General features: G+C 37.6%; 1 protein-coding gene across 2 annotated transcripts in view; it reads left to right on the top strand.

Moving 5' to 3' along the window:
* The window catches only part of LOC110261667 (glutamate decarboxylase 1-like), a 229,650-nt gene continuing 207,864 nt past the window's right edge, over positions 3,860–25,645 (top strand). Inside the window, exons 1-3 of one of the 2 annotated variants that reach the window (XM_021099848.1) lie at positions 3,860–4,167; positions 20,133–20,225; positions 24,595–24,636. The gene's annotated coding sequence lies outside the window, so the exon portion shown is untranslated. The remainder of the gene's footprint in view (positions 4,168–20,132; positions 20,226–24,594; positions 24,637–25,645) is intronic. The other variant, XM_021099842.1, reaches the window with a different exon arrangement.

Below are 25,645 nucleotides of genomic sequence, written 5' to 3'. Positions count from 1 at the left end.
GGCTTTGCAGTTTAAATCATCGGCTATAGGAAAGGAATTTGAAAATAAATAGGTCTGGAAATTGCAGCCTTGTAAAACATTGTTTTGGGGAGAATCATATAAGAATAGATATGTCTATAAAGTGAATGAAAGAAATATGGGAATCATTAATAATCTTGCAGAAATAAATGACCAACATGACATGCCAACCCCTTCCTCTCCTTCTATAACCACCACGACTACCATCATTTATTCAGGCAACTGAATTTCATTAAATTGTTTGAAAAGAGTCCTCTTGAACTTGGGATTGTGTCCTCAAACACATGGAAATCAATTTGATTCAAAAGACAAAGAAAATCAAAAGTGTGACTCAAAACACTTCAACTGATAAAAAATTTCCAAAAGAGCAATCAAGAAACAGAGGTAAAATATAACATTAAAAAATGAATTAAATATCCTCATATAATTTGGAGATAAGAAAGATACATTAAATCACCAGTTCAAAGATTAAAATCATTAAAAAAAAAACCAATTACACAGGGAGAAAGGAAATGAGAATTCTTTGAGCAAAGGAAAAACATTCTATTAGAAATAATGACTGAACACAAAGTAATTACAAAGTGCTCAGTGTAGAATCCATTCAAGGTACACTGAAGAAAAGAAGGAAAATAACCAAGAGAATTAATATAATACAAAGAATGGAATGAAAGGGTCAAAGAGAAAGTGGATGAAATGGAAGAAGGCAAGTAGGTTCCAATATGCACGTAAATAAAATCCCTGAATTAAAAACACAAAACAATGAAATAGAAATAATATTTAAAGTTATTTATGAATCCAGGAAAACTTTTTCGAGATAAAGGAGCTGAACCTTTTTAGGTTGGCCTCACTAGTTACCTGGAAAAATCGATTCAGAAAAATCAAACAGAGTTATATCCTAGTGAAACTCTTCGACTTTAAAAATAAAGAAAAGTAATCCTCAGGGTTTCCTTTTTAAACGACTAATCACAAAAGCAAAATAATTACCCTTACCTTAGTCTTCTCAATACCAACATGCAACGCAAGGCAAGAATGGAGCAGACTTTTCAAAAAACTTAAGGAAAGAAAGTGCTAATTGAGGATTTTAAATCAAATAATTTTGTCTTCTTTCTACTAGAGAATTAAATTGTATTCTTTGTAATTGTATTCTGTTCCTGAATCCTATCGAATTCTCAAAATGGTATTAAACATCTATATATTCTCTTGTGTTTCTATTTGTCCCAATCTACTTACATCCACAGGGTGTACTAGGCATATGTAGGAAAGAATATCACATGACAAAGAATCATAAATTCTGGACTTATGTGCTATTACTAAGAACACATTATTTAATTTACATATTGAATAATTAGATATTTTGATACGATTATAGTTCTGTAAAATTAGAACTACTTGTCAAAAGTTTTCAGTTTAACCCTAGATAAATTGAATACTATATTAAAAGATAAAATATGAAAAAAGCTTTTGAAAAAACATCCTTGATACTTATGTGATAAAAAGGTAATTAAGGCAAATTAAGACATGCAATCTTTATCTATGTAAAATGTCCCTTTTTCCCTCAATAACAGGCATGAATTTCATTCTTAGTACATTTTGAAGATCCCTTATGTTACTATTCTGTTTACAAAGAGAACAAACCTCAGTTGATGATGGATGCATCTTTGTTACCTGCTTTCTAAGTCTGGATAGTCTGGAGAATAGTAATGTAATGAGCCTATTTTTATAAGCCGAGGGCTCTTCCAATTATTATCTTAAACAAACTGATATAGTTCATCAAACTGGTGCAACTGGGGTAAATCTTGAAGTATTGTGATTCTTAGTCTCTGTTAGAAAATTTTTCTTAGCTGTTTTATAGAATTTACACCTCTAAGCACCTTACAAATATTAACTGATTTAATGCTTACAGAGAGCTTTATATTAGGTGCTATTACTTTACCCATATTTTACACGTGAAGAGACTTAAGCACGAGGTGACACAGCTGATACATGGTGGAAATGGGATTTGAACACAGGCATTCCTGGCTCTAAAATCTGTGCTTCTCAGATTAAGTAAATCAAGAGGTACACTCACAATTATCCTGTGTTTTTTTTTCATGAATAATACTTTAGAAGGCTGCTATGGACTAAAAATTTGTATCTCCCCCAAATTCAAATGTTTGAAGTCTCATCCCCAAAATGATGGATGCTGGAGGTGGGTCCTTTGGGAGGCAACTAGGTTATAAAAGGGATTAAATAAAAGAGAGCTCCCTTGCTCCTTCTTCCATGTGAGGATACAGCAAAAACACTGTTCTCCATACAACAGGAAAAGGGTTCTTGCCAGACACTGAGTCCACTGACCTTGACCTTGGACTTCCCAGCTACCAGAATGATGAGAAATAAATTTCTGCTATTAAAAGCTACTTAGTCTATGGTATTTTGTTATAGTAGCCCGAATGAATTAAGACAAATGTCTTATAAAAATCCCATACATTTTTTTTCTGACACATAATTTATGATAGACAAGTAAAATATAAAATTCCAGTACTCACACTAGATGACTTGAACAGATGACAAGACACAAATCACTTGTTTTGTGATGAAAAAAAAAAAAAAAAACTGGCAGTAGGAGCCAGGAAGAAGTGACTGCCCAGAGTCATATTTGAAATTTTAAATAAGAATGGATACCAGAGATAGGAGATAGGAATTTGAGTTCAGTTAAGGGGTAGTCTCTTTCTGATAATATTGAGACATGCGATGTTAAAATAATTAAATTTATCAAAACTAACACTAAGACAAACCAGATGAAGAAGAATGCTACATCTGTTTAAAAGTTCTAATTTTTCACTGTGTGCATCCAGAGCTCTCCTCCAGTTCTTTGATTATTTTTTCTGATCATTATTCTGAATCGTCCTAAGGCAGATTGCCTATCTCCACCTCATTTAGTTCTTCTGTGGTTTTTATCTTGTTCCTTAGTCTGAAACATACTGCTCTGCTGCCTCATTTTGTCTAAGTTGCTCTTTGTATTTTTTCTGTCTGTGGTAGGTTATTTTTTTCAACCTTGGAGAAGTGGCCTCTGCAGGTGGGTGTCCTAGTCATCCATCCCTCTCCCCTCTCCTCCCTCAAGCTCTAGGGGGTCCTCCTCAGAGGGCTGCCTGTGTTCTTTTGTGTGGCAGATTGACTACATGGATGGTCTGGTAGGCTTGGCTGGCCCCTAGTCTAGTTGCTTGCCAGACCCTGCCTTGAGTGGAGGCTGCTGGCTGCAGTTTAGTGGGACCTGGTTGCAAGGTGGGTGGTTGCAGAATCCTAGCAGGGCCAGGAAGCCAGTGCTGGCTCACTGGTGGGCAGAGTCAGGGTCCCTAAGGCTCTAGGGCTGTTGCCCATTCACTCGCAGGTGAAGGATGATTCTAGGGTTATGCCTGACTACTGGTAGGCAGAACCTTGTTCTGGAGTCTGGCTGCAGGGCAGAGGGATCCCAGGGCTCTTTCTTGATTGTTGATAGGGGTTGGCTGGCTCCTGACACAGCTGGATATGAGGTCTGGGGTGCCCTGAAGGTTTTTTGATGTTTATATTAGCCTGCTAGTGGGCAGGGGCAGGGCCAGGGCCCAGCTGGTCCCAGGTTGGGGTCTGGCCTGCATCTTGAGATTAGAGCTCTCTTGCTTCTGATGACAGCCCCCTGGTGGGTGAGGTTCATCTTAGAGGCTTGGCTGGCTTCCTGGCTGGAGGGACTGGTGCCTGTCCATTGGGGGGTGGAGCTGGGTGCTGGCCCTCCCCTGGGCTGGGCTATGTGTGTAGGGGTGTGGCCAGAGGGGCTGCTCCTAAGACCTTACACTCTGGTAGCTCAGGTGGAGCTGGATCCTTTAACGCCCTAAGCAAGGCCAGGGATTGAATTGGCCTCCATGGATACTAGTTTGGTTCATAACCCACTGAGCCACAGGGGCAACTCCCCGGGCTCTTTTGCCTTTAGGCAGCCTACCTGCTCATGAGTGGAGCTGTGTCCCGTTCCAGTTATTCGTTTGGCCTGAGGCATCTCAGCACTGTGTGGGTAGGCTGTTGGGTACAGCCAACTCTTAATGCTAATAAGGCAATAAGTCAGCCTCCAGGAAGATTCCCAGCTGACTATTCCCCAGTTTGCAGCCGCCCCACCATCACCTCCAGGAGTCTCTCCAAGACCAGGTAGGTCTGGTTCCTATCAGATCACTGCCTTTACCGTCAGTCCAACCGCATGGGAGAGCTTCTGTGTGAGCTCCTTAAGAACCAAGTCTGTTTTTCTCCCACTCTGAGGGGCCTCTGCACTTAAGCCCACTGGCCTTCAAAACCAAAAGCTCTGGGCTGACCGCCTGGCTGGGGACGCTGATATGGGGCTCAGAACTCTCACTCCTGTGGGAGAACCTCTGCAGTATAGTTATTCTCCAGTTTGTGGGTTCCCCACCCTGGGGATACGGAATTTGATAGTGTCATGAGGGCAATCCTCCTATCCTTCTCTTGGTTCTTTCCTTAAGTCTTTAGTTGTAAATATTTTCTGGTAGGTTCCAGGTTTGGGGTCTTTTTACTCTGCCTTCTTGGCTGCTTTCTTACTAATTCAAGGAATTCTGATGAGAATGAAGAGTAATGAAGGACTCAAAGTTAGTCTGAGATGGATTCCACTGGAGCATGAATCCAGACAGAGCTTTTACTATTACATTCCTTCCCATTGAAGCTACACCAGATTTCTAATGCCAGGTGTTGCATCTTTTCAACAGGATTTACAGAATTTGCCAGGTTTAGGCTGATTGTCATTACCTCGAACTCTAATTTCGTAGAGTGAAGGTAATTACTTTAATTTTGCATTGAGCTCTGACTCTTTCACCTCAGACAACTTTGTGTACATTTCTATCACGAAACCTCACTTAACTCAAAGGGATTGTTTATTTACAGCATTGGCAAATGGTAAATCAGATACTTTGAAAGAATAAATGGTGATTTTTTTTTTTCTGCCAGTAGACATTTATCTTTTCCCATAAATTGATAGGACTTGCAGATGTTTTGGAGAAAATTTAGTCTCTTACACTAAAGCTGAAATCAAGTGTGTATAAAGTATTTTTAAGGAAGCTTCAATAGTTTATATTTTATACTCTATATTGTTTCTGAAGCATTTATAATACTTTAGAAATGTTTCTATATGCATTCTCATGGAAATTAGTTTCACATGAAATACAAGGGAATCAGAGAGTATATATGGAATGTGGAGTCGGAAAAATTGGTTTTATGTCTTGACTTCAGAACTTAATTATTCTGAAGCTTTGTAAAGTGAATGCAAACCCTCTGACCCTTAGCTTCATCACCTATAAAATAAAAGTAAAATAGTATTCTGCCTACTTTACCACATTATTAAGTACTGCATTAGATGCCTTGTAGGAAAGTGTATCAATTATAAACCTGAAATTATATACTGTTGAAACTTCTAAGAAAAAAACTTTACTTTGAATTTTTAAATTGTTTATGGTGTGCTTATTAAAAACATAATATTCATTGTTATATTTTCACTTATAACAAGAAATATGTATTTAGTCTTTGCCCTCATTTTTGTCACAGAGCTACTCAAACTCTTGGAATTTCCTAAGTGATGAGAGCAAGTGATCAGTTATTACGTTACTGAGGTCACTTTGGACTCCTCCAAAAGATGGGCCTGGTTGCCAAGAGAACTAACCATGTAATTAGCAGAGTGGAATGTTCAATCCCATCCCCAACTTCTTGGGAGGGGAGAGGGGCTGAAGTTAAAGCAGTTGCCAAGGGCCAGTGATTTAACCAGTAATGCCTCCATGAAACTCTAAAAGGATGGAGTGCTTGGTCAGCGTCTGGTTTGGTGATTACATAGAGGTCCTGGGAAAGTGGTGCACCTGCACAGGGTGTGGAAGCTCCGTGCCCTGGTCCTCATACTTTGCTCTATGAATCTTTTCCATCCTGCTGTTATTTATTTTATTTTTGTCTTTTTCGGGCTGCACCCATGGCATACTGAGGTTCCCAGGCTAGGGGTTGAATTGGAGCTGTAGCTGCTGGCCTACACCACAGCCACGGCAACGCTGGATCCTTAACCTGCCAAGCAAGGCCTGGGATCAAACCCGAGTCTTCATGGATACTAGTCGGGTTTGTTAACTACTGCACCATGACGGGAACTCCATCCACCTGTCTGTTCTTGAGTTATAGCCCTTTATAATAAACCGGTGACCTAGTAAGGAAAATTTAGTAAAAATTAGTTTCTCTGAGTTCTGTGAGCTGCTCTAGCAAATTAATCAAACCTATGGAGAGTTCATGGAACACCTGGTTAATAGCCAGTCGGTCAGAAGTACGGGTAACCTAAACTTGGCAACTGATGTCTGAAGAATAAGAAGTAGGTTGTGGGAACCTCCAGTCTGTAGCTGGTAGCAAGGTCAGAAGCACAGTTAGTAATCTGGACTTGCCATTGGCACTTAGGTAGGGGGGTACAGTCTTGAAGGACCGAACCATTAAATTGTGAGATCTGATGTTATCATTGGGTAGATAGTGTCAGAACTGAGTTAAAGTGAGTTGAATTGTAGGACACCTAACCATAGGACCTATGGAGCATTGCTTGTTGGTGCTGGTGGAAACCCCCCCTACCCCACACAACTTGAACCCAGGAACCCAAAATAACTATGTTTTAAGCAAATACTGAAAATTTAAAATGATGAACCAATTTTAGTGACTGAATATAGGCACAATATTATATATTATTAATACAAAATTTTAAAGGCTATGTCTGATTTTAATAGCAGCTAAAGCTCTTACTTTTTGAACAGGTAGGGAGAACAGGAAGGAAAAAACACTGCTATCCATTAGCAGTAACTTGGAAGAGTCATTTACCTCTTTGTTCCTCAATTTCCTCATATGTAAAAAGAGAGATCTATTATATACATGATGTATTATAAGATACGATAAATCATTAAGGAGCAATTCACTTTTCTATAATAGCAAACAAATACAGTTATATATCCCCCCTCTTTTTCTACTCTGCAAATCTGTTTCTGCTGGGTACTTTCTTTCCACTCACATAGTAAAGTTTCAGTTACTTGCAGACTCAGTTCCTTAGAAGGGGTAAACAATGGAAAGAACTAGTAGAAATGGAGACAAAAGCCAATGTGTCCTTCATAAAGATTCATAAAAATTTCAAACGCTCTTCATTTCTACAGCAATGTCTTGCAGTGTATTTCCATGATACTTCACCACATTTGAAAGATTTTCAGTTACAGAGTTAGATTAAAATAGGATTTTCTGAGTAAATACTAAGTTATTTGGAAAGTGCAATCAATAAGAATGTCTTATCCTCCAAACATTTAGGTTAATTTCTCTTTTACTAAGTTATTGAAATTAAATTATGTGTCTAGAGTCTTGGGATTGGGAAGAAAGAGATGTTTTGCAAGCTGAGCTCATGGGGTTGGGATAAGTACAAAGGATTTGACCTGATAGTGTATTTGAGTGGCTTGCACGCTGGGGAGAAGGGTAGGAAATTAGCGATCTTTAGTTATGCACTTGTTTGTATTTTTACTACCTGATTGCATACTGGCTGTGGGAACAAAGATTTTTCTAAAAGCTCTAGAATAAAGCAAAATTTTGCTGCTTTACAATTTATCTTTAAGCATGCTTTATAAAAACCCAATCCCAATAGTTTATTTAGACTTTATACTCCAAGGTAGTTCCTAAGAAAAGATAATGCGGAGCTATAATTACTTTTTGAAGCAACAGATATGTTCCCAATGGCAACTTCTATTGATTTAAAATTCTGATTTATAACTCTTAAAGCTCCCTTGTGCTGCCACTTTATTTTGGTTTTAATCTAAGACCTTTCAAATACTGCATAAAGTTTTAGCTACAATTTTAAATCCTCCATAAGACACAACTTGCCAGCTAAAGAGATTTTCTAGTATTTTCTTCTTTCCTTCCTCCCTATCTCCTTGTAATCTATCAGGTGTTTAGTTAAATTCTGAGTTATAAAGAGTAAACCAGAATAATGTCCTTTCCTTCCTTCTTGGAGAGTCATTTCCTCCCTCCCTCGCCTTTTTTTTTTTTTTTCTTTTCTTTCCTTTCTTTCCTCTTTGTAGCCTAGTGGATCATCTCAAAGATAAGGTGTAAACTAGAGACCTCACAGTTTCAATAGAAAAATGATACAAAGCAGATTTTTACAAAACCAAACAGAAGTATTCCTTGCAACATATTCTGATAGTTTTAAGAAAGATCATATTTAACTGATTAATAGCTTGAATATCCTGTTATGCGTGTAAAACTTGCCATTTTCAAGGACAGTTTGATTAATGGTTTTATTTGCAGATTCAGGTTTCCAGAGACTGAAAACATCACCTGTAATATTATATGCATTACAGCATCTAAGCTTTTTACCTTAAAATTTCCATGAATAAATTAATCACCTATCTACATCAAATAAAGCTTCACGAATTTGTGATTATTAGCAAAAAATAAAGTTGCCATTTTGAATTTAGATGTCATCATAAAGGTAGTGGGCACAATCAATACTATTCTTTTTTATAATGCTTTTCAGCTTTACAAGTAAACTTAGTCAAAAGTTTATATGGCTGTTAACTTTAAAGTTATTATCATTATGATTTCCATGTGGTATTACTGATTAGTTTTTTAAAAGGTTTTATTTATTTATTTTTTTAGAGTAGTTTTAGATTCCCAGCAAAATTGAGAGTAAGGCACAGATTTCCTATACATTCCTTGCCTCCCTCCCCATCCCGTTAACATCCTGTCGTTAACATCCTCTAACAGAGTGGTACATTTGCTATGATTGATGAACCTACTTTACCTTAGGGTTCATTCTTGGTGTTGTACATTCTGTGGCTTTGGACAAATGTATAATGACATATATCCATCGTTAAAGGAGCACACAGAGTAGTTTGCCTGTCCTAAAAAATCCTCTGCGCTTAGCCTATTTATCCACCTCCCTCCCTACCATCTTTAGCCCCTGGCAACCACTGATTTTTTTTTTTTTAAACTGTTTCCATAGTTTTGCTTTTTCCAGAATGTTGTGTACTTGGAATCAGTGTGTAGCCTTTTCAAATTGGCCCTTTCATTTAGTAGTGTGCATTTAAGTGTTCATTTTAGTAGTGTCCTCTGTGTCAACTGTGATTTAGTAGTTCATTTTTCAGTGCTGAATAATATTCCATTGTCTGGATGTACCACAGTTTATTTATATATTAACCTACCCAAGGACATCTTGATTGCTTCTGAGTTTTGGTAATTGTGAATTAAGTTGCTGTAAATATCCATATGCAGGTTTTTGTGTGGACACACATTTTCAACCCTTTTGGATAAATACCAAGGAGTGAAATTGCTGGATTGTATGCTAAGAGTATGTTCCCTTTTATAATAAACAGCCCAACTTTCTTCCAAAGTTGCTGTACCATTCTGCCATTTTGCATTGCCACCATCAATACATGAGAGTTAATATTGTTCTACAACCTTTTCAACATTTGTTGTCAGTGTTCTGGATTTTGGCCATTCTCAGAGGGGCGTAGTAATATTGTTTTAATTTTCAATTCCTTAATGATGTGATATGAAGCATGTTTTCATATGCTTATATGCTATCTGCCATCTGTAGATCTTTGGTGAGGTGTCTTATGTCTTATTGTTGTGAGCCACACAAGAAGTCCTGTTTTATGTCTTATTAAGGACTTAGCCATTTTTTTTTTTCCTTTTGAGTGCCACACTTGTGGCATATGGAAGTTCCCAGGCCAGGGATCAAATTGGAGCTGCAGTTGCCAGCCTACCCCACAGCCACAGCAATGCAGTATCTGAGCCGTGTCTGTGACCAACACCGTGGCTCATGGAAATGCTGGATTCTTCACCCTCTGAGCAAGGCCAGGGATTGAACTCACATCCTCATGGATACTAATCAGGTTCATAACCTGCTGAGCCACAGTGAGAACTCCCTGACCCATTTTTAATGAGGTTTTTTGTTTTCCTTTTGTTGACTTTTAAGAATTTGACGATTAGTTTTTATCACCATTATCAGTTTTTTTTTTTGTTTGTTTGTTTTTTGTTTTTTCTTTTTAGGGCCACACCCAAAGCATATGGAGGTTCCCAGGCTAGGAGTCTAATTGGAGCTGTTGCTGCCAGCCTACACCATAGCCATAACAATGCCAGATCCAAGCCACATCTGCAACCCACACCACAGCTCACAGCAATGCCAGATCCTTGACATGCTCAGCAAAGCCAGGAATCAAACCTGAAACCTTATGGTTCCTAGTCGGATTTGTTTCTGCTGAGTCATGATGGGGAACTCCAGGATGTATTTATAATTTATACCCAAGACCAAACTCCAACTACATTTACACAGTATGATGAATGCCAACATTATTATTAATGATAATATTCTTACTCAGAAGCTGGAATAAATAGATGGAGAATTTCATGACTTTCTTAGACTAAGTAAGCTTCTGTCAGAATATGACTTTAAAAACCAGAAGCTAGTAGTTCCCTGGTGGCTCAGCAGGTTAAGGATCTGGTGTTGTCACTTCTGTGGCTCCAGTCGCTGCTGTGGCATGGGTTCAGTCCCTGCCCTGGAACATCTGTATGCTGCAGGTGCGGCCAACACCACCCACCCTGGAAAAAGGTCCTGGGAGCTAATAACAAAGTTCCAGTTCTTGAAGTCAACTTGAAGAGCACAGGTCTAAGAGTTTGATATCTTCATTCTCTTGAGGACTCACAGGAAGAGTAACCATTTATTGTAAAGTAAATATGATAAGTCAATTTTGTGGGAAAAAGTTCACTGTCCATACCTTTTATTCTGCCCCTTTTATTTAGGCCATAAGTCATAGATAATTCAATATCATGTTTTCTTAAGATTATAAATGAAAAGGAAACCAAGATAACATCATGCTTCTGATGATTCTATTACATTAGGAAGTATATGTGCCTAAATACAGTGTGGGTTTCTCAACACCACTATATAGAAAGCCCAAAAAATATTTTTCTCCATTTATAAATTTTATCTATAGAGGTAGAATGTTAATGTAGTTGATGAAAGAGGCAAAATTCATCAGTCAGAGAGGTCCATTTTCCTGCATTGGGGAAACAGGAGATAAAAGAGGTATAGTAAAGTAGAAAAATCCTAAAGTAGTGCTCTCCTATACTGCTTTAAATACCAGCAAAGACCAGAGTAGATTTATTTCATTTCAAGTCATATCTGTACATAAGAACTTTTTTTTGGTCCTTTTCACTTTCTGGCCTCTTCTCATCTTACAGGTAGTAGAAAATGCAATAACAAAGGCAGGAGAGTGTAAAACTGCCAGGTGAAAGAAAAAAAACAAAAAACAAAAACCAACCACCTTCCCTTATTTACTATGGGAAAGGCCTAAATCAGAGGAGAGATGCCATCACTTAAATTAATTTTGACTGTTTTGACAATTGAACTCTATTGAACAGAAAAATTATTGAACTGAATTCTTGTGAGAGGAAGCAAACATCATATTTCTTATTTAAGAGTATTGAGAAACATCATGGTCCTGGCCTTGAATTTTGTCTAGTTAATAGGAAAAATCTACCTCCATAAAATTAATTAAAAAAAAAAAGAGTGAGCAATGAAAAATAAAGGTGCATTATCAATTATTCCATGATAACGCTTGTTCAACTCCAAATTATTGCACATATCGTAGACATCAATTATAAAATACGAACATACCCTTCTTTTGGTGTCAACCAAAAAATCTGAGTTTACATGAAATTGAAAATAATTATATAAATCCTTAGATGTTTCAGGAAGCAAATATATATTACTGATTTTTTCAGTTAAAGTGACAAGTTAAAATGCCTACTATGTTCTTTTAAAATGTCAAAACAACTCTCATTCACATTAATGTATTGCCCTTTTATTGACTGATAATTCTATTTTTTTCTACAGATAGGGTAGTTGCAAACTCATTTATCAAAAGAGTTTTATGCAACATCTTTAGAAAATGAAGTTTATGTTGACGTAATAGCTCATTTGTAAAGCTCCATCACTGATATGTGCTTGCTTGTGGTGACTTTTCCTTTCAGATTTCCATTTCTGACTCTACATCTGAAATACGTTCTACTTAGAAGTAATGTTTGTAACCTGAACTCTATGCGAATATTAAAATTTTAAATGTGGCTGAAAGACCCATCCATTATTTTCAACCCTGCAGAGCTCATCAATCAGGCTGCTGTTGACATTAGCAGCTGGTTATATGCAGCCTGTCAGGTCACATCATCCCCATGTGTCACCCGTGAGAGGAAAGCATTTTTTAATAATAATAATGGTATGAAGAATCACTTGAAAAAAAAAACCTTTTAGAGTAATTCTCTTGCTTGGATAATTTTGGACTGATTCCCAATTTACTCTTTCACGCCAGTTTAAATTTTGCTAGTGATAAATCAGACAATTTCAAAACTTTATTTCATATTATTTTCTCTAAACTTAAAGTCAAGATGAGTTATTCAACTGTTTTCTATATATCCATAGCTATATCTATTTGGTTAAGATAAAGCCTTTTCTATATGTTTTCACTTCTACTTTCTGTCATTGTTATACTACCAAATTCTTGACCTTTATCAATACAATGCATAGTTGTAGATTCATGTTTATTTTATATTCTATAAAAAGTTAATGAAAGAGTGTTCTTTTAGATTTTTTCCTGAGCTTTTGACCTTCCCATTCAGTTTTTTGAAACATTTTGCCCATTTGTTTGCTTCATTCTTAACTACTTAGTGAAACTCACCCAATGATTATTTCATGAGGCTGCATGGATTAAACATCATCTTGCTTTTAGAACTTTTTGCGTGGCCTTTACATGTACAATTCTTCACGTGTGTGTGTGTGTGTCTGTCTGTGTGTGTCTGTGTGCGCGTGCACGGCAGGAAAGTACCATGGTAAACACTTGAAAAATACTCCCTCCAATTTCACCACCCAGATAGAAATACTGTTTATGCTTTTTTTTTTTTTTTTTGTCTTTTTTTGGGCCACGCAAGTGGCATATGGAGGTTCCCAGGCTAGGGGTCCAATCAGAGCTGTATTTGCTGGCCTACACCACAGCCACGCTAGATCATAGCCGCAACTGTGACCACACCAGAGCTCATGGCAATGCCAGATCCTTAATCCACTGAGCAGGCCAGGGATCTAACCCGAATCCTCATGGATCCTAGTCGGGTTTGTTAACTGCTGAGCCACGCCGGGAACTCCCTGTTGATGTTTTATCACTTATAAATCAAAATAGATATTCTTCTCTGGACATTTATGCAAAGAAACGTCCACAGGGCTAGACGAGTGGCTAGAAATGCTTTTGTGAATATGGTATTATGTTAAAAACAATTCCTAGGAGTTCGCGTCATGGCGCAGCAGAAACGAATCCGACTAGGAACCATGAGGTTGCAGGTTCGATCCCTGACCTAGCTCAGTGGGTTAAGGATCCAGCATTGCTGTGAGCTGTTGTGTATGTCACAGATGCGGCTTGGATCTGGCATTGCTGTGGCTGTGGCATAGGCCTGTGGCTGCAGCTGTGATTTGACCCCTAGTCTGGGAACCACCATGTGCCGCAGGTGGGGCCCTGAAAAGACAGAAAGAAAAAAAAAACCCAAAAAACAAAAAACACCCAAAACAATTCTTAAATAAAATATCATATTTATTTTTATCTGAATTTTACAAAAGAAAAAGGCCTAAATAAAACTAAAGGAATTATTAAATTTAATACGTATTTCTTTATCATTATTTCCTAAAAAGACTATTTCTTATTTTTATCATTTCTTAAAAGATTCCCTTAAGTCTATGGAAAAAAATGTATGTGGAACTTAGGTAGTTACAACAATATTTTTTTCACATATATTTCATTTTTAGAGAGTTGTACCTTTTCCTGCTCTGATAAACAGGGCATTAACTTTTCCATACTTTTCCATTTCCTCTTACCTCACCTTTCCCTTTATTAGTTCTGTCATTATTTTACATTATACAGGTATATGAGCTTTGCTGTTCCTGAACCATAATTCCCACAGTTGTTTAGTGTATACTATTGAAACTGACTTATTACTCACTATCAATCCTTTTGCCACAGTTGCTCTGATGCTGAAGTTTTTATTGATAAGGCACAGTAGTTTATCACACCCCCACCTCCCTTCCTCAAAGAGTCTGTATGGATAGTATATATTCTATGGTGTTTTTTCTCAGCTCTTAAATCTCTTAAATTGTATCATGACTGGATATAACAGTGCTGGTTCACAGTTTCTTCCCTTCCTCTCCCTCACAGCTTTAATTTGTAGAGATTTTTTTCATTGTCTTCAACCATTTGTACTTGGAAAATTGGTCTCAAGAAGGGAGATTTTTCCCTCTTATAGGTTTGATATTTGTGCCTAAAAGACTAAAGCATGTTTTGTTCATGTTTCATGTTGGGAAGCCCAAGTAGGACATGTATTGGTATTGACTATTTCGTACTAAATTTCATAGGTCACAATGTCCTCTTTTTATCTACTGCCGGGGCCAGCTCAGCAGGATGGGGCTGAAGAACGGGTGCTATGGAACTTAAGGAAAAATAGTTAACATAAAACAAGACACAGAGACATTTATCTTAAGTAAAGGTGGGAGCCGGTGGACTCAAGGTCTCAGGGACCAAGAGCACTGGGCAACTCCAGATCTCAGGGACCAAGAGCCCCCTGCCTCAAGAAACCACACTGCTTTTATTGTGAGATTAAGTGAGGAGTGGCTATGGGTGGATGATACAGGGTTTGTTTAGAAAGCCACTTAGGTGGTAAAGGGTTAAGCTCTTACTCTGACCTCTAGGCACATAACAGTTCTTAAACTTAAGTCACTTATGCCTTTAGGTCTTTGCTCTTAAGCTTAAGTCATTTACCAGCACTGTGACTGTTTCTCCAAGAAGGAAGATGGGATAAAGTAAGACAAGAAGATGGGATAAAGTAAAGAAGGACAAGATGGAGTTTTCAAGGAAACATGTCTTGCAACAATCTACATATGCAGATTTTCTTTAATTTTAGAGAAATTTTCTTGTATCATATCCTTAAATATATATACATTCTTTTCTACTTGTTGAATTGTCTTAGGAAATCAAGTTTACAAATGTTTTTTTTTCTTTTTTTCCCTTTGATTAATCTTGTATATCTCAATTTTCTTCTAGTTGTTTTATTTTTTAAAATCTCTTTGGATTTTTATTATTGTTTTGGTGTGTTTTCATAATTGCTGTGTCACTTGTTTTCATTTCATGTACGTTTTAGGAGCTCTGCCCAGAAACTCTATTACCCTGAAGCAGAATAAATGAATTAATGATTCTCTTCCAATTGTAGCTAAGATTTTTGTTTCTCTTCTGAGCTATCACTTGAGGGCTGGAATATCAGATATTCTGTGGCCTAAAGGAATACAATGGAGAATAAGAGGGTTTAGAAGCAAACTCCTCAACCTATGTTAGGACGTCTCTGAGCGATGCTATTTTCTGATATTTTTAAAAATTTTGGATACCCCAATTCACACTTTCTAGGATGGAGTGTGTCCCATTTAAATGACAGATGAATCCCTTATACAGTATACATTGCAGAAGCTATTGCTTCCTTCAGAGAAAATTACCCCCTTGTTTACTTTTTGACATCCTCACTTTCCTCCTGCATCACCATTTATACTCTTTCTCAGGTGAAGGGGCGGGAAGGAAAAAAGATACTTATATGGTTTTCTTCTCCTCAGATTTGAGGATAGAATTTGGTATTTTCTAGGATTTCCATCACCTCAGAATATCTTATAGAATCTGGAGCAGGAGCAAAGAGCAAAAAACTCCTGTCCATGCCTATTAAATTGTTCAGTAAATAGTGACTCTAAAATGGGCAAGGTCATTGATGAGGCACAAATATGTAAAGAATGATAGTTAGATCTTAAGTTTTATTGATTGCATGAAAAGTTGTAAGCCAACTATTACATATATTTTATGTCATTTTTGCTTGTTCTTCAAATTTCATTAATACTTGTCTATAAGTTGAACTGTTTATAAGAGTTCAACTTAATATACTTTAAATAGATTTAAAATATTAATAACTCAACACTTAGCTCCTTGCATTGAAGAAGAAAACACAAACTGGAAAATAGGACAATCAAGTTGGAAATAAAGAGCAAAGAAAGAAAGTAACCAGTGTTGATTAATGATCAACTTTGTTATGTAACATATACTAAAACACAAGGTAATTCAGGGCAATTTCCCTTCAAGTTCCACAAGCAGAAAAATCAATTTTCTTAGGTCTGTCAAAAAAATGAGCTTTCGTATCTAAATTGAAGTAGATATTTTTTTTTTTTTTTTTTTTTTTTTTTTTACTGGCAAATTGCTGTAGGGTTTTTAGAGTGGTCGAAAAATATACATTAATTTCACCTACTTTTTAAAGGAAGAGTAAAATGAATGCAACTTTGGTTATTTACAAATCTGAATTTATTACAAATCTAGTTTATATTTATAATTTATCCACTTCATTATCTATTTTATTTAAAAATCTTTAAAGTTGTATCTTGTAACAATTCAGATAAGAGGATACAGATTGGAAAAAAGATGATGAGTTACAATGAAAGGAGGTAGAGAAGGCAAAATGGGAGAAAGGCAGAGAAGAAGAAAGAATTTGAGAGAAAGAGGAGAGACAAGAAGGAAAAGAAAGACCTCCTTCCCCAGAAGGAAAGACTACAGAAAAACCCATCAAGTGCCAGTCTAGCCTCCTTTCCTCAGATTAGGTTTAGGTTGCTTCAACTGATTGACAGATACTTCTTAGGACCGATTTGCAGACCTTAGAGGTTACAGCCATTTTTCTCTGCTGAACTCCCTTTGAACTTGCTCCTGTGCAACCTTGCACTTGCAAGGCGGTAATACACAAGGCTTGCTCAGTGTAACAGCTTCCAATCTTTCTAAATGTCGGACTTCAGGTCTAATCACATTATCCATCATATGGTTTCTCCAGCATAATTCTGGGAACAAAGTCCTTCTCTGTCTTTGTTACCCTTTATATCTCCTTTGGAGAAAAGTGAAAATTTAGTTAACTGTAAGTCAATAACCAGTGCCTCTTTTCTCAGAAGTGTTTTTGTTTCTTACCTCTGCAGTGCTGTTAGTTCTGTTTGCCAATTCTTCCACCATTGAGATTCTTAAAAGCTGCCTTGTACACAATACCCAGATACCCAAATAACTTTTGCTATTTTTGAAATGCCCAGAATGTCTCTAACTTGGATGCCTTTTAGAGATTCTGCTTGAGAAAACCCCATTTTCCAAAATACATTTAGAATATCTGAGATACCATAACAGTTTTACAGCATTCATATGTGTGCACAATTCATAATAAAAGGTAATCTCCATCAAAGTGCTGATAACCTTTTTTTTTTTTTTTTTTTTTTGGCAAATTGTGATGTAAATTTTCAAACCAGCATCATAATGGCATGCCAGTATAAGAAAAAGATAATGTTGCAAAAATAACATCATGGGAGACAGATTTTTTTTAAAGTGGAATTCTTATCTTTTTCACACTGGGGCAAAAGTGCTAACATTGTCATTTTATTTGCCTCAGGATAACTGAGTGATGCTTACATCATATCCCCATTCAGTTTGCCTGTATGGCCTCTAAAAAAGCAGATGGGTGGATGGTGGTAGACTACAACAAACTTAGCTGAGTAGAAATTCCGATTTCTACTGTGCTGGATGTGGTACTGGAGATGTAATGAAGTTTTCTTACTATCTTGAGCATTTATGTGGCATATCATAAAATATAGAAAGAAAGCCAACATTAATTTCTGATGATTAACTTTAGGGTTTTGTTGTTGAACACCTTGCTAGACACATAGGATCCAGGGTGAATATGGCATCGTTCATGGCACTAAGAAGGTCACCGAAAAGTAGGGGCAGAGAGGGTGGTGGAGACAGAAATGACTATGTCATTGTATCAAGTTTTCATGCTGCATGTTTTCCAAAACAGCATAAAATGTCAAAACATACATGCTATATTCATATACATCTGTACTGTCACAAATCTCTTCATAGGTGGACCATTCAGTTACCAAATATTTAGGAAACAATCTTGTTTTTGCCAAGGTCTTAGGTATTCAAAAATCATATAAGGCATGGTTTCTGCTCCTCTCAAAGTATTCAGAGGAAAAAAGAAAGTGGAATATTACCTTAGTCTATTTGGGCTGCTATAAAAAAGACCATAGACTGGAGGGTTTATAAATAACAGAAATTTATTTCTCATTGTTCTTGAGGCTGGAAGTCCAAGGTAAAGGCACTGACAGATTTGGTGTCTGCTAAGAACCTATTTCCTGGTTCCTGGATAGATGTCTCTCTTTTGCGTCCTCACATGGTGGAAGGGGGAAGGGAACTCTCTGAGGCTTCTTTCACAAAGGCATCCATCCCATTTATGAGGACTCTGCCCCCATGGCCTCCCAAAGTTTCCTGCCTACAAATACCATCACATTATGTTCAACATAGGAACTCCAGGAGGACACATTCAGTCCATAACAAACATGGGCTACAGAACAAAGTGTCCAGAGCATTATATAACCTCAGATATCTTTTTCCCATCTGTAAGCTGAAATATCCTAATAGCTTTCTATGGGAATTAAGTAAGTTTATAAATCTAAAGTACTTTGCAATGTTTGTCATAAACTAAAGCCGGTAAGAAATGGTAGCTGTTATTTTAAGTGGTGTATACAGAATGCCATGGGAGCAATGAAGAGGGAAACTTGCAAATTAGTTAGGAAGAAACCATGGAAGCCTTCAGGGAAGAGGAAATACTTGAGTGTAGAAGATTGCTGTATTAATTAGGAAAATAAAAAAGGTGAAAAGGACATTCTTGCTTGGTAGAAGCAGCATGTGTGATGGGATAGAGAAGCAAGGATGTGGCATTTTAGAGGAATCACAAATGGGTAAGATGGATGGAGAGAGAGGTGGAGACTGGAGTGAGAGAGGCTGGCATGGGATCCTTTGGGAATGTTAGACAGTGGCCAGGCATTTTGAGCTCATCTAAGGAATATGAATGATTAAAAGCATGAATCATGATCAAAAGCTAGAATGACTGGAACGAAACCCAACTTTAACACTTACCAGCTGTGTGATCTTTGTAAGTCATAAGCACTCTCTAAATTGCAGTTTTTTTATCTTTTAAATAAGGATAATAATAATAGTATTACTTAATTCATAGGATGGTGGGAAAGGTAAATGAGATAAGGTAATATAACGAATATACATTACATGACTGTTGCTATCATTTGTCGAATGTTTATTATTACCCTAACAGTTACTGGACTTAAAATTAAATCCATGGGAGGATTTTCAACAGGGAGTAATGTGATTTTATCTCAATTGCAGAAGGGTCACTGAATGAGCAATGGAGATACTGGGTTGTTGTGAAGGGATTGCTGTGTTTGAATACAGGGAGAGTCAATGAGATGATTTTTGCAGGGTGAGAAATGAAGAGGGGAAAGATAAAAGGATTTTCAGGAAGTTGGCACAGATCACATAATTAATTTAATGTAGAGAATTCTGGGTAAAAAGGGGGAGTGTTATTGATTGTACAGCAATCCCACTATGTTTCTTTTATTAACAGCTCTTCTAATCTCCAGAGCTCCTTTTCAAAACAATCTTTTCCATTGTCAAGTCTTCTTGCCTACTAATGGGGCTCTCTCAGCAGAGACTTGCTTTCCTACTTTACAGAGATTATAGAGTCCAAAAAAAGTAAGTTACTCAAATTTCCTCTTAGACATTAGAACTTGATGCTCTCCAATGATTCTTTTCCTTATTCTCTCCCTTATGTTATAATTTTAATTTTTTGTATATTATGATGTTTTAGCATTTTAAAAAAGGTTTTTTTTTCTGACTGGGGAGAGACTGCCCCTCTTGTAACTAACCAATTCTTAGACTTGGCAAGACTCAGTTGGGAACATGTTTTTGATATGCAAACTAACCAATGTAGGGTCATATCTCTGCTACCTGGCTTGTATATCCCTTAGATACCTCTGCCTTAATCATCCCAGGACCAGTTACCAAACAACTAGACACCACCCCTACAGCCCACAGCCCATTAAAAATTTTCCATCTAGCCAATCTTAAACCACTTATTTTGCCTTGACTTTTTTTTTTTTTTTTTTTTTTTTTTTTTTGCAGAAACACCAATTAAGATTGAGGCCAAAGTGCTTCCCATACTTCTGTCTTCTGCCTCCTGACCCAAACTTGGTACTCTTCCTGTGGCCCTGGATGGTGAGTTGTGCCTCTTTTTTCTAGGGGATTGTACCGTAATCGTTCCTTTCAATAACATTGACCTCTCAGTGTCGTCCTTCAGTCACTTTTATAAATTAAGACCTGTGTGCAAAACAAGAGGCGTCTTTTCTCCACACCAAGAGTAATCCCTCTATCTGTTCTCTGGACCCCATGTTGCCTGACCTACTCAGGATATTTTGATTGCTCCCTATATCCTGTTTTCAATCTGTCTCCTCTATTACTAGTCCCTTCCTGTAACCCCTTAAACTTAAACTGATGTCTCCCTTTAAAACAGAATTAGCTACTGCAACAAACCCAGCAACTACAAAGCAATGTGATCATCAAAAACATCAATAATCATCTCTGGTTCTCTTTCCTTTCACATTGTGTTCCCTGAGAAGTTACTATTGTAGTTGCCTCCACTGCCTCTGTAAACTTCATGAGCAAACACAACATTTTTGTCTTGCTCACCATTGTGTCCTTTGTGGAGAGCATAGTTTTGATATACAGTAGCACAATAAATATTTATTGAATAAATGAAGATCTATTAATATTTTTTCCTTCTGATGATTGCTGAAAACTTCCTTACATTTCAACTCAGTTCTTTGTCTTGGCTTGGGGTCATCCAGATGTTCTAGTTGTAGTTCAGTGAAAAATAAAAAATTTAGGGCAACATTCCTATTCATTCCTGGGGAAGTATTCAGATGTCTAGAAATAGAAAATTTCTACAGAAATGAACAGTGTTGATGGTAATAAGGATCTTCAGGCAAGAGAATTTATTCAAGAGATAAAATGTTTCTGGCAGCTTCCCATGTTTCCTTCTGATCTGCCTGTTATTCTCTAGTATTACAATTTCATCAGATGGGAAAATGTTTTGGGTGCCAATGCCACCTGAAACTTTTATTTTTTATGATTACTCATTATCCTGACTGATGAAATTGTAGTAACATGTGCAAAGAAGAGGAAAAAGCATGAAACAGATTACAAAATGGCAGCCTAGGGGCATGTGCAGAAGTATTTCGTCTTGCATAAGTTTAAAACAATTGCTGCCAACATTAAAATATTGGACAGTTTCACAGATTTCAGATTTCCAGCTTTTGAAAAAAATTACAAGATCTGGCAATCTTGAGTACACATTTCCACTTGCCACCAATTTGTTGGAGTTGAAGTTACATATCCATGGCCTCTTTAAATAGCGCTGAAGTTCAATATTTTGTCACAGTTCTCACCATTCTATATTGTTTACAAATCTAACTAACTTACCTCACTTGAGTAACATGCAGGTCCCTGTCGGTACTTAACTTTGGATGATTGCTGATGGTAGTTTTTTTTTTTTTTTTTTTTGTCTTTTTGCCATTTCTTGGGCCACTCCCATGGCATATGGATGTTCCCAGGCTAGGGGTCAAATCGGAGCTGTAGCTGCCAGCCTACGCCAGAGCCAGAGCAACGCAGGATCCGAGCCGAGTCTGCAACCTACACCACAGCTCACGGCAACGCCGGAACCTTGACCCACTGAGCAAGGGCAGGGATCGAACCCACAACCTCATGGTTCTTAGTCGGATTCGTTAACCACTGCGCCATGACGGGAACTCCTGATGATGGCAGTTCTTAGGGAGGAGGGACTTGGGGATGGGCTTCAACAAAGGCAACACCAGAAAGTAGGAGTCAGTGACACTTCTCTTGGGTTGACTTTCAACTCTGTTGAGCTGACTAGGGACATGGAAACTACTAGGAAAGAGAGGTTTTCTTTTTAAAGAGCAATGAGCAGTTTAATTGGAACCAATTTCATTTTAAACAATTACTCTACTTACTTTTACTTGTCACTGAGTGGAATGTTAGTTTTTTGCTTTTTGTTTTTTGCTTTTAAGGGCTGCACTTGAGGCATCTGGAGGTTCCCAAGCTAGGGGTAGAATTGGAGCTGTAGCCACTGGCCTGTGCCACAGCCAAAGCAATGTGGGATCTGAGCCCTGTCTGCAACCTACACCGCAGCTCACAGCAACATCAGATCCTCAACCCACTGAGCAAGGCCAGGGATCAAACCCGCAACCTCATGGTTCCTAGTTGTATTTGTTTCCACCGAGCCACAATGGGAACTCCTGGAATGCTGGTTTTCTTAAGAGGGACTCTGTATTCATTTTACTTGCAAAAAATCATTGGGTACTATTTGGGAACACTACAGTATTTTTATTCCAGCCTAGTTAGGTATTGAAGCATAAAACTTTATAGAGACTTTAACTTCAATTTAAGAACTTTTTGGTCCACTTGACACTAAAGCTTTGGGTGATTCAGTACCTTCTGATAACTAAGTGTGATTGATGGCTCTTACATGGGCCATAACTTTAGGGTTTCTTTTAATCCTTTACTGTGAAAACTACGAATAGCACTGCCTAATACTAAGAACTGAACCACATGTTCCTTGTTAGATTTTGATTATCAATCACAGCTCTTAGCTTTCCTACTGCAGTGAAATGAATTTCACTATGCCTAGGAATATACTTTATTTAGAAGCAAACATATCCAGTATTACATTCAGGATTTAAAAAAAAAATAAATATTTTTTTACCTGTGTCAATAGGGAACCATAATTCTACTTCTTATTTCCCAGTAGAAGTAGAATTACTTATCACCAAAGGGCTAGGCCATGTGTCCCTTGATCAGGAACACACAGATTAAAATCTTGTATTTATTAAATGTGCATAATATTTGCATATAATTGGCATTTAAAAAAATTCAGGGAGTTCCTGTCGTGGCACAGTGGTTAACGAATCCGACTAGGAACCATGAGGTTATGGGTCGATCCCTGGCCTTGCTCGGTGGGTTAAGGATCTGGCGTTGCGGTGAGCTGTGGTGTAGGTCGCAGATGTGGCTTGGATCCCTTGTTGCTGTGGCTCTGGCGTAGGCCAGCAGCTACAGCTCTAATTCGACCCCTAGCCTGGGAACCTCCATATGCTGTGGGAAGTGGCCCTAGAAAAGGCAAAAAGACAAAAAAAAAACAAAAAAGAAAAAATTCAGTAATGCCCATCACGAATAACTTACCCAAACAGACTCAAAAACTAAGTGGTTAGTTTTAAAGTAAAACCACTTCTTTAATAATGTATTTATATCTTTGTAAGAATGAACCAGTGTGACCTGGGAGAGTCTAGAAATTCTTGGGTTAATTATAACAACATGGTGAATAGGTTTTTCAAGATACTTTCTAGACTCAGCAAGCCACTGGGTTCCAGCTGTTCCATCTACAACCCGATAATTACAGCTGAGTGTAACAGACATCATGCTAACCATGTCAAATCCTTTTTCATTATCTGCTGGAACCAATCTATCCTCTAAAGCAACAACTGCCAAAATACATGCTTGAGGAGACCTCAATAACTTCAGGCTTTTCAACTGTGATACAGATGATTGCTCCAACTGGAACATCTCTGGTACCTTCAGCAAGAAATATCTTTACTGCGTAACACTCCTCCAGGCTCTCAAATTCAACAGTAGCTTTATCAGTGTCAACCTCTGCAATTAGTTCACCCTCATTGATTTTGTCCCCTTCCTTTTTTCCCAATGGGCTGTGGTCCCTGGCTGCATTGTGAGGGAAAGAGAAGGCAATGGAACCTTCTGATATGGGGGGAGGCTATACCAGTGGCGGTTAGGTGATCCCCAAAGCTGCAGCAGGAGAATTCTGAGGTGTGGCCCATGAGCTGGAGCTCCAGCTGCAGAGTGCCCACATTCTGCCATACCCTGTGATTGTGCTACTACAGTGAGCCAGAGCTGAGCCAGCCCTCGGGGCCACATACTTTTTTTGAGAGAACTATTTTTCTTGACTTTTTTTTCTTTCTCTCAAGTCTGAGAAAAACATTTGAGAAAATTAAATTTTAGAATCTTAAGGTCTCATTTTTTCCAAAGAGAAGTGCTTTTTAATACTTTTCTTTACTCAAATTGTGTATACTGGGATATGCAAAACAGTTTAAAACCTGAAATCACAGTTGAGAAGGTAAGTCTTCTGTAGATATGGTCTCTCCATGTCAAGGTGAAGTAGAAACCCATTTGTTTTGAAAATCTTCTGTTCTCAGTTCTCTGTATTAATGTTTGCCTTCATTAGGACATGAAATTCAATGTTAGCATTGGAAATTGCTTATTAAATATAGTGTACTTATTTAAGTCAGAATAAAGCATTATGACTAAAGTTGGTTAAGATATGGATAACTGCAGAGCTAACAGTGGAATGAAATGAACAGTAATATTTTTAGTGAAAGAGGAAAAAAGGAATTATTTAGACATAAGGCTCTCAAGAAGTAGCCCACAGTTGTTGCAGAGGCTAGGTGACCTCTGGAGGGCCCTTCCAGTTTCCTAATTTTCCTTTGATGTTGATTCTCTTCAGTTTTCAAAGTGATCATGAGACCAAGCTTCTGATTCACACCAGGTAAACCAATAATTTCTGCTTTCATCCCTCAGATATTTCTGGCCACTTTGTTCTGAAAAATGGCCCAACTCTAGGCCATAATACTTCCACATTTTGGTTTTGGGTGCCTCATAAGTAGGCAGTTTTGGTTTTGGATGCTGTATAAGTGGGCAGATACTCTCATGGAAACGCTTACTTGTAACAGCTTGCATAGTTAGTACTAGATTGGAAAACTAACATCTTCACATAAAACAGTGAGGAGAAATTCTTAGATAGCTATGAATTCAAATAAAAATGTAGGGTCCATGGAACAGAATAAGAAAACTGTATCAATGTCTATATCGAATGATTTTGTCTACTCTGGGATGTCTTTTAGATTTTTTCCTATAAAATTTTTTAAGATGTTCAAGCTAAGAATTTCTCATCAGCAAGCAGCAGGATGAAATAATTGATATTTTCTAGTGCAATTTACTCCTATTTTTTAAGTGTTGTTTATGCATTGCCCACCCTCAAAGATTTCATCATCTAGTGGCCCTTCAGAAAAATGCAAAGCCTGTGATGTTTTAAAATATGTTCATAAAGTCATTGCCACTCCTCACACAATAAGTAGAGCCTGATTCTTCTCCTTTTGACTGTCACCAAAATTAGTGACTTGCTTCTAATAAATAGAATAAAGCAGAAGTGATAGCATGTGACTTTGGAGACAAGGTCATCCAAAGCATCGAGGCTTTGGTTTTGCTCTCTCTCATATCATTTGCTTTCGGAGGAGCCAGCTACCATGTCATGGGTAGCCTTATGGAAGGCTCAGGTCATGAGAAACTGAGCGTCCTGCCAACATCTAGCAAGAAATTGAGGCCTCCTGCCAATAGCCATGTGATTGAGCCATAGCAAGTGTCCACTTCAGCTCCTGTCCAGCCTCCAGATGACTACAGATTTGGTTCATATCTTGATTGTGACCTTGAGCCAGAACCACCCAGCTAAATTGCTCCCAAACTCTTAATCAACAAACATCTCGAGATAAGTGACTATG

Source organism: Sus scrofa, chromosome 1 (genome assembly GCF_000003025.6).
Source record: "Sus scrofa isolate TJ Tabasco breed Duroc chromosome 1, Sscrofa11.1, whole genome shotgun sequence".
Lineage (NCBI taxonomy): Eukaryota > Metazoa > Chordata > Mammalia > Artiodactyla > Suidae > Sus > Sus scrofa.
The sequence above is the reverse complement of the archived record's forward strand: the minus strand, read 5'-3'. Positions and strand labels throughout refer to the sequence as shown.